Genomic DNA, 8,517 nt, shown 5'->3' on the forward strand with positions numbered 1-8,517 from the left:
TTCATAATATAGCTGGTGAATAGTTTAATTAAGTTCCATGTAGTGTAGCTATTCAGCTAAAAATTTTAATTCCTGTTGGTACAGCAATAATTATAGTTGCTGAAGTAAAATAAGCTCGTGTATCACCATCTATTCCTACTGTAAATATATGATGTGCTCATACAATAAAACCAAGAAGTCCAATTGCTATTATTGCATAAATTATTCCTAATGAACCGAAGGTTTCGTTTTTTCCTGATTCTTGACTAATAATGTGAGAAATTAATCCAAATCCAGGTAAAATTAAAATATAAACTTCTGGATGGCCAAAAAATCAAAATAAGTGTTGGCATAAAATTGGATCTCCTCCACCAGCTGGGTCAAAGAATGATTTATTTAAATTTCGATCTGTTAAAAGTATTGTAATAGCTCCTGCTAATACTGGTAAAGATAGTAATAATAATAATGCAGTTAGTACAACTGCTCATACAAATAAGGGTATTCGATCAATGAGTTAACTGCTCCGAAAAATAGAAAAAATTCCTGCTAAATGTAAAGAAAAAATTGCTTAATTAACAGAGGCTCCTCCATGAGCAACAACAGATGAGAGAGGAGGGTAAACTGTTCAACCTGTTTCAGCTCCATTTTCTACTATACTACTAACTAGTAACAATATAAGGGAAGGGGGTACTAACCAGAAACTTATATTATTTATTCGAGGAAATGCTATATCTGGTGCCCCTAATATTAAAGGCACTAATCAATTTCCAAATCCACCAATTATAATAGGTATTACTATAAAAAAAATAAAATTATAACGAAAGCATGAGCTGTTACAATTACATTATAAATTTGGTCATCACCAATTAAAGATCCTGGATGTCCTAATTCAACTCGAATTAGAATTCTAAGAGAGGTTCCTACTATTCCGGATCAAGCTCCAAAAATAAAATATAAAGTTCCAATATCCTTATGGTTTGTTGAAAATAGTCATTGTCGCAATTAAATGGCTGAATTTAGGCGATAGACTGTAAATCTATTTATAAGAATTAATTCTTTTTAATCAATTGGGCTTTATAGTCAATAATGATATTAGACTGCTATTCTAAAGGAGCAAAATAATTACTAAGGCTTAAAGATTTAACTTATATTTATAACTTTGAAGGTTATTCGTTTTTTTTAACTTAAAACCTTTTATAAATATTTAGACAGTCAAATTTATTTGCAATTAAAAAATAAAATAAATTAAAGAAATTAAAATTGATCTAAATGTTGAAATAAAAGAAAAAAATAATATAAATTTAAATGAAAAATTATTTATTTGTATATTATTAATTCAATTATTTTCAAAATAATTTAATATAAATGCAGCGAAACATAAACGTAAGTAAGAAAACAATGCAATTAAAGTTATTATAGTTATAATGGTTATTAAAATATATTGATTATTGACAATTATTAATTGAATAACTAATCATTTTGGTAAAAATCCAATGAATGGTGGAAGTCTACCTAAAGATAATAAATTAAAAAATAAACAAAATTTTAAAATTTTTGAATTAAAGAAAGAATTAAAAACTTGATTAATATGATATATTTTAAAATTATTGTATATAAAAATTAATCTAAAAGATAAAAATGAATATATGGAAAAATAAATTAATCAAGTTGAATTGAAGATAAAGCTATTAATTTACGAAGAGAAGTTTGATTTAATCCTCCTAATGAACCTATTACTGTTGAAAGAACAATTACTAAATAAATAAAATTTCTTCAACTAATATAAGAGATTAATACAAGAGGAGTAATTTTTTGTAATGTTATTAAAATTAGCGCATTTATTCATGATTGTTGAAATATAAACGGCAACTCCGTTATTCATTCTCCAATTCTTCCGTATTAAGTTTTTCTATTCTCTCATTACTTATTTTCTGTTATACATACCAGTAACTTACAATTTTTCTTCTTACTCTAAATTAAGCGATTGCTACCTAAAGACGTGTGCTGCTTATTTTAAAAGATCCCAACAGGTTATGGGCCCAGCTAACTTTTCGCGATGAATTCAACAATAATTAATGTGGAAAAATTGGACGAGTCCAATTACGACTCATGGAGCATACAAATTAAAAGTGTGCTGATATATAAAGAGCTTTGGGAAGTAGTAACTGGTGAGCTTGGGCAACCAAAAGCCGAAGAGGAGAATGCAAGCAAGGTTAAAGCGTGGAAGTCCGCCGACGAAAAGGCCATGGCGACCATTATACTTAGTGTAACACCTATGCAGATTTCGTACGTGAGGCAATGCAAAACTTCCAAGGAGGCATGGACCGTCTTAAAGAAAGTACATAGGCCCAAGGGACCGGCCAAAAAGGTCTCGTTGTTTAAGCAGCTTCTTGGAATTCGCATGGTAGAGGGCGAGCAAGTACAGCAATTTTTAAGCAATTTTTCGACTCTTGTTGAGAAACTGGCAGAAACCGGCGTAGAGCTTCAGGAGGAGCTGTTTGTAATAATGCTTCTTGCCAGCCTTCCTAAGTCGTTTGAGAACCTCGTTGTTGCGCTAGAGTCACGCGATGAACTTCCTAAGCTATCAGCGTTAAAAATTAAATTACTTGAAGAAGAACAGCGTCGAAAAGTATGTGAGTCTCCTATTGCAGAAGGCAGCACCCAGGTTTTCATGGCACGTGAGTCAAGCAGTGAAAATTCCAAATCCGCAAGCAACGGGAAATCTCAAAGAAGTAGATCGAACTTTAAGTGCTATAATTGCGGAAAAAGCGGTCATTTTGCTGCACAATGCAAGAACAAAAAGAAGGTGCATAAAATAGATGAAGACAAAACAACGGCGTTCTCATTGTTCTCAGCGTTTGAGACGAACAAATTACAACCGAATGTCTGGTGTATAGACAGCGGAGCATCTTCGCATATGTGCTGTGATCGCCCCATGTTTGATGAGATTGAAGAGCACCACGAGTCGATTTTGCTAGCTTGCGACAAGCGAATTGAAGCAGAAGGCAAAGGGAAAGTGCGGTTAATATCAGAAAACAGAAAAATTCAATTGAATGACGTTTTATACGTACCTGTTTTGCAATGCAATTTCGTCTCCGTTTCCAAAGCAGTAAACAGTGGTCATTCTGTTAGATTCGCAAAGAAATTCGTCACTATCAATGACAGGAATAATAAGCTCATACTGCGTGGAGAAAAAATTGGTGGTATATTTTTATTTACAATGTCTGAAAATACGCTCCTTCTAACAGGGCAATCAGCAGAAGCAGTTAAATGGCACAGTCGCTACGGTCATTTAAACAGTAGTAGTATACGGGAGCTTGTTAGTAAAAATTTAGTACGTGGGCTTCAACTCAAAGTGCCGAAAGACATTAGCTGTGTCGTCTGTATGCAAAGCAAGGCGACAACAAAGCCATTTACAACAACTACAAATAGAGCAAATGAGCTACTTGAATTAATTCAGTCGGACGTTTGCGGTCCGCTAAAGTTGTCTGCTGGTGGTTCTCGATTTTTGTTGACTTTCGTGGGCGACAAATCTAGGTAAGTCTTCGTCTATTTTCTTAAACATAAAAGCGAAGTTTTTGAGAAGTTTAAGGAGTTCAAGGCGTTCACAGAGCGGCAAACAGGGTGTCAGATTAAAATCATTAGGAGCGACAACGGGTGCGAATACACAAATAATGCTTTTCAACAATATTTGAGAGAGTGTGGCATAATGCACCAGTTAACAGTGCCATATACGCCACAACAAAATAGTGTGGCTGAACGATTTAACCGCACCTTAATTGAAAAGGCTCGCTGTATGCTTTTCGAAGCAAAAACCGAGTTTTTGTGGGCAGAAGCAGTTAATACTGCAGCGTACCTGCGTAATAGGTCGCCGTCAAAGGCGCTTGATGCAACAACTCTCTATGAGGAATGGCATAAGAGGAAGCCAGATGTTTCTCATTTTAGATCGTTCGGCTCGACAGCGATTGCGTTGAATAAGAAAGCAAAAAGTAAGCTTCAACCCAGAGGAGAAAATACAGCATGGTAGGTTACAGTACTACAACAAAAAGTTATCGGTTGTACCATTTTGAGACGCGAAGCACTATTATAAGTCGTGATGTGACTTTCGTCGAGCCAGTTATCGCCAATAAACCCAATAGTGTCAGCGTAAACATTCTAGAGCAAAACGAAAATCAAAGCACTAACGAACTCGAAGGTAAGGAATCGGAGAGTAACTTCGAATCTGCACAAGAAGAAAGTGATGAAGCTGCAGCGGAGCAAATCGGGCCAGGTCGGCCGAAGCTCTTGCGTTCCGGTAAACCCGGAAGACCGAAGAAAGTGTACAACATTTTAAACATGATGCATGAAGTTGAAGTTCCCGATACGGTAAAAGAAGCACTCTCCAGTCAATTTGCTCGCGATTGGCACAAAGCAATGCACGATGAATACCAATCTCTAATCGACAACGAAACATTGGAACTGGTAGATTTACCAGCCAACCAGAAAAGTATAAAATGCAAATGGGTGTTTGCGGTTAAGAAAAATAAGAACGGTGAAGTTGATAGATTTAAGGCAAGGTTAGTAGCGAAAGGTTGTAGCCAGGTATATGGGGTGAATTATACCGATACATTCTCTCCGGTAGTGCGATACTCAACCATTCGCATTATTTTCGCACTAGCAGCAAAGTACGAGTTATATTTGCATCACGTTGATGTCTCATCTGCTTACTGGCTCAGCCGGAAGCGTTCGTGAACAAAGCGTATCCTGATAAAGTGCTGAAACTAAGGAAGGCAATATATGGACTGAAACAGTCAGGGCGCCAGTGAAATGCAAAATTACATGAAATACTATTGGGTATCAGTTTCAAGAGATGCGTAATGGAGCCGTGTGTTTATACGAGACATCAGGGAGGCAAGATCAACTTAATCGCGCTATATGTGGATGACCTGAACATTGCCTGCTCAGACAAGTTAGAGCTGAGGCTGATCAAACGACAGATCGCCAGTAACTTACAGGTCATAGACAAAGGTTCAGTTGAACTGTTTTTGAGTATGGAGGTTGGACGAGTTGGTGAGAAAGGACCAATATCAATGGGCCTTATGCATAAAAAGTGAGCTTAAGCTCAGACTCAATTTTTGCACTGAAGGGGTGAGCTCAAGCTCAAGAATTTGTACTGAAAATCGAGTCGGAGCTTAAGCTCACTTTTTATGCATGAGGCCCAATAAGTCAGAAGAGTCATATTAAGCAACTGTTGCAACAACATAGTATGATGGATTGCCGTACGATAGCTACTCCATTGGACCCCAAGCAACTAATTCGCTGTGACAACGTGGAATGCAAGCGAATCGACCCAAAAGAATATCAGTCGCTTATCGGTTCCTTGTTATATTTGGCGTTGTGCACAAGACCTGATATTATCCACTCAGTATGCAAACTAGCACAAAATAACAGTGACCCACATAGTGAACATTTGGCGTCTGCTAAAAGAGTGTTAAAGTACTTACGATGTACGAGTGACATGGCGTTGCGTAACACAAAAAGCGGGAAGGATATTGAGTGCTATGTAGATGCTGATTGGGAGGAGATACGTCTGAGCGAAAGTCGTAAACCGGTTACGCGTTTCTCCTTGCAGGCTGTGCAGTGTCTTGGGAATCCAAGAAGCAGACGAGCGTAGCATTGAGTAGTACAGAGGAAGAATACATTGCCTTATCGACCGAAAGAAGCTGAGTTTTTGAAACAATTTTTTGAGGAGATCGATTTACATCGCCCCAAAATCATCACACTGAATGGAGACAAATAAAGCGCATTATATCTTGTAAGAAATCCTGTGTATCACTCAAGATGTAAACATATAGAAATAAAATTTCACCACGTAAGAGATGTATACAGCAAAAATATAATTGATTTAAAATATTGTTCTAGTAGTGAACTAACTAAGAATTTAGCTAAGGTAAACCACAATAAGTTTGTGAAAATGTTAGGTTTAAAGCAATATTGGTAAAACATTTGTTAAATTGAAAACTTGTAATCTTTTTATCTTGAATTTTTTTTATAAACTTATAAGAATGAATACCAGATTTGAGGAGGAGTGTTGAAATATAAACGGCAACTCTGTTAAATATTCATTCTCCAATTCTACCGTATTAAGTTTTTCTATTCTCTCATTACTTATTTTCTGTTATACATACCAGTAACTTACAATTTTTCTTCTTACTCTAAATAAAGCGATTGCTACCTAAAGACGTGTGCTGCTTATTTTAAAAGATCCCAACAATGATAATCCTTCTATTACATTTGGAAATCAAAAATGGAATGGCGCTGCTCCACTTTTTAGTAATAAAGATGAATAAATAATTAAACTATTGAATATTAAATTATGTTGAATTATTGGAAAATTATTTATGTATATTAGAATAATAGCAAATAATAATACAGCTGATGCAATTGCTTGGGTTAAAAAATACTTAAGGGAGGCTTCTCTTGATATTATTAGGGGGATAAAAGGTAATAAATTAATTTCTAAACCTATTCAAGCACCTAACCAAGAATTAGATGAGATAGTAAATATTTTTCCTATTATTAAAATAAAAAAAATAAAATTTTAGAAGTATTATTAAAAATTAAAAAGAAAATGATAATAACCTTTATGAATGGGGTATAAATCCAGTAGCTTAATTAGCTTATCTTTTTATATTTTAGTGTATGATGCACAAAAGTTTTTGATACTTTTAGAAATAGTTTAATAATAATAATAATAGATTGGCGCTTACACATATGCTAGTGTTTGGCCGAGCTTCTCCTCCGACTTGTGGCGTGCGCCTTGATATTGTCACACAAGGCGAAGGGACCTACAGTTTTACGTCGACTCCGAACGGCGATTGTATTTTTATGAGAAGCTGTTTTTCATGGCAGAAATACAATCGGAGGTTTGCCATTGCCTGCCGACGGACGACCGCTGTTAAGAAAAAACCTTTTTTCTATATTTTTTGCGATGTTGCTTTGACCAGGGTTTGAACTCGGGTCCTGCGGAGTGGAAGCGCGCACTGCTTACCACTACACCACAGCGGCCGACTAGGAATAGATTAATTCTATTAAATATAAATTTATTATGAATGTAATATTATTACATAATTTACCCTATCTTTCGTCAGGCAATTCATTGAAAGAAAATAACTTATTTCATTTAAAAAAGATAATTTTTCATGTTTTTTTTATATTTAATGTAAATTTTAATGTTGTAAATATAATTTTATATATTATATTATAATATATTATAGTGTATAAAAAAGAGTAATTTTTATACCCGAGCGCACTTGTGCACAAGGGTATATTAATTTTGTTCACATAACGGTTGTTTGTAACAGCCAAAACGAATCGAGATAGATATAGACAAATGTATACATATATGCTCAGAATGAATAGAGAAATCGATTAAGCCATGTCTGTCTGTCCGTCCGTCTCTCCGTCTGTCCGTCCGTCCGTGTACACGATAAATCGAGTAAAAATTGAGATATCTCAACGAAATTTGGTATGTAGGTTTCTGTTAATCCAAGGTAGGTTGGTATTGAAAATGGGCGAAATCGGACATTAACCACGCCCACTTCCCATATAACGGTAATTTTCGGAAATACGAAAACTGCGATATTTTAGTAACTACTGAAGATTATTCACTCAAAATTGATATTTACTACAATTTTTAGACGAAAAAATAAGAATATTACAAATTTTTGGAAAATGGGCGTAGCCACGCCCACTTTTGGTTATATGTGTATATCTTGGTAACAGCTGCACCAATTTCTTCCAACCTTGGCAAAGTTGTTGAACTTCGCACAGCATACCAAATGGCTGAAAATTTTTAAAATCGGACAATAACCACGCCCACATCCCATATAACGGTAATTTAGAGAAATACAAAATCTTCGATAAATCAGTAAATATTGAAGCTAATTTATTCAAAATTGATGCTTGCAACAATTCTTTACCAAGAAATACGTTTATGGTAAAATTTTGGAAAATGGGCGTGGCACCGCCCACTTATGATCACATATAAGTATATCGGTAACCGTTCTACCAATTTGTACCAAACTCGGTATGGTTATTGTGCTTGCCACATATAAGCAAAACGTTGAAAATTATTGAAATCGGACTAAAATAACGGCCGCTTCTCATATAACGGTAAATTTCAGAAATGCTTGAAACTTCAATATTTCGAAATTGAAGGACGCTAATTTACTCAAAATTGATACACCCCGGCTTACCATCTAGCGGAAGGTTTCGGAAAGGTGAAAAAACATATATTTAATACTTGCGCCGGGTATTTAATGTTCGGCTCCGCCCGTACTTCGACTTTCTTACGTGTTATAATAAAGTTTAATTTTATAGTAAATAATTAAATATGTCAATATATCCATTTCCGAGAGTTAAAAGATCAATACGTTAGCTTAATTAGTAGATGATAATAAAAGGGTGGCCTTAACATACAACTATATAAATGTTGAACGTCAGATTTTCTTATCTACTAATAAATATAACAGAATGTTTATAGATCTATGAATCGTA

General features: G+C 35.0%; 1 pseudogene; it reads right to left on the reverse strand.

Moving 5' to 3' along the window:
- Positions 1 to 1,638: 1,638 nt before the first annotated feature.
- On the reverse strand, positions 1,639 to 6,538 carry LOC108373996 (NADH-ubiquinone oxidoreductase chain 2-like; annotated as a pseudogene).
- Positions 6,539 to 8,517: the final 1,979 nt, after the last annotated feature.

This window comes from Rhagoletis zephyria, unplaced genomic scaffold, assembly GCF_001687245.7.
Source record: "Rhagoletis zephyria isolate East Lansing unplaced genomic scaffold, Rhagoletis_zephyria_1.1 Rzeph_scaffold_07219, whole genome shotgun sequence".
Lineage (NCBI taxonomy): Eukaryota > Metazoa > Arthropoda > Insecta > Diptera > Tephritidae > Rhagoletis > Rhagoletis zephyria.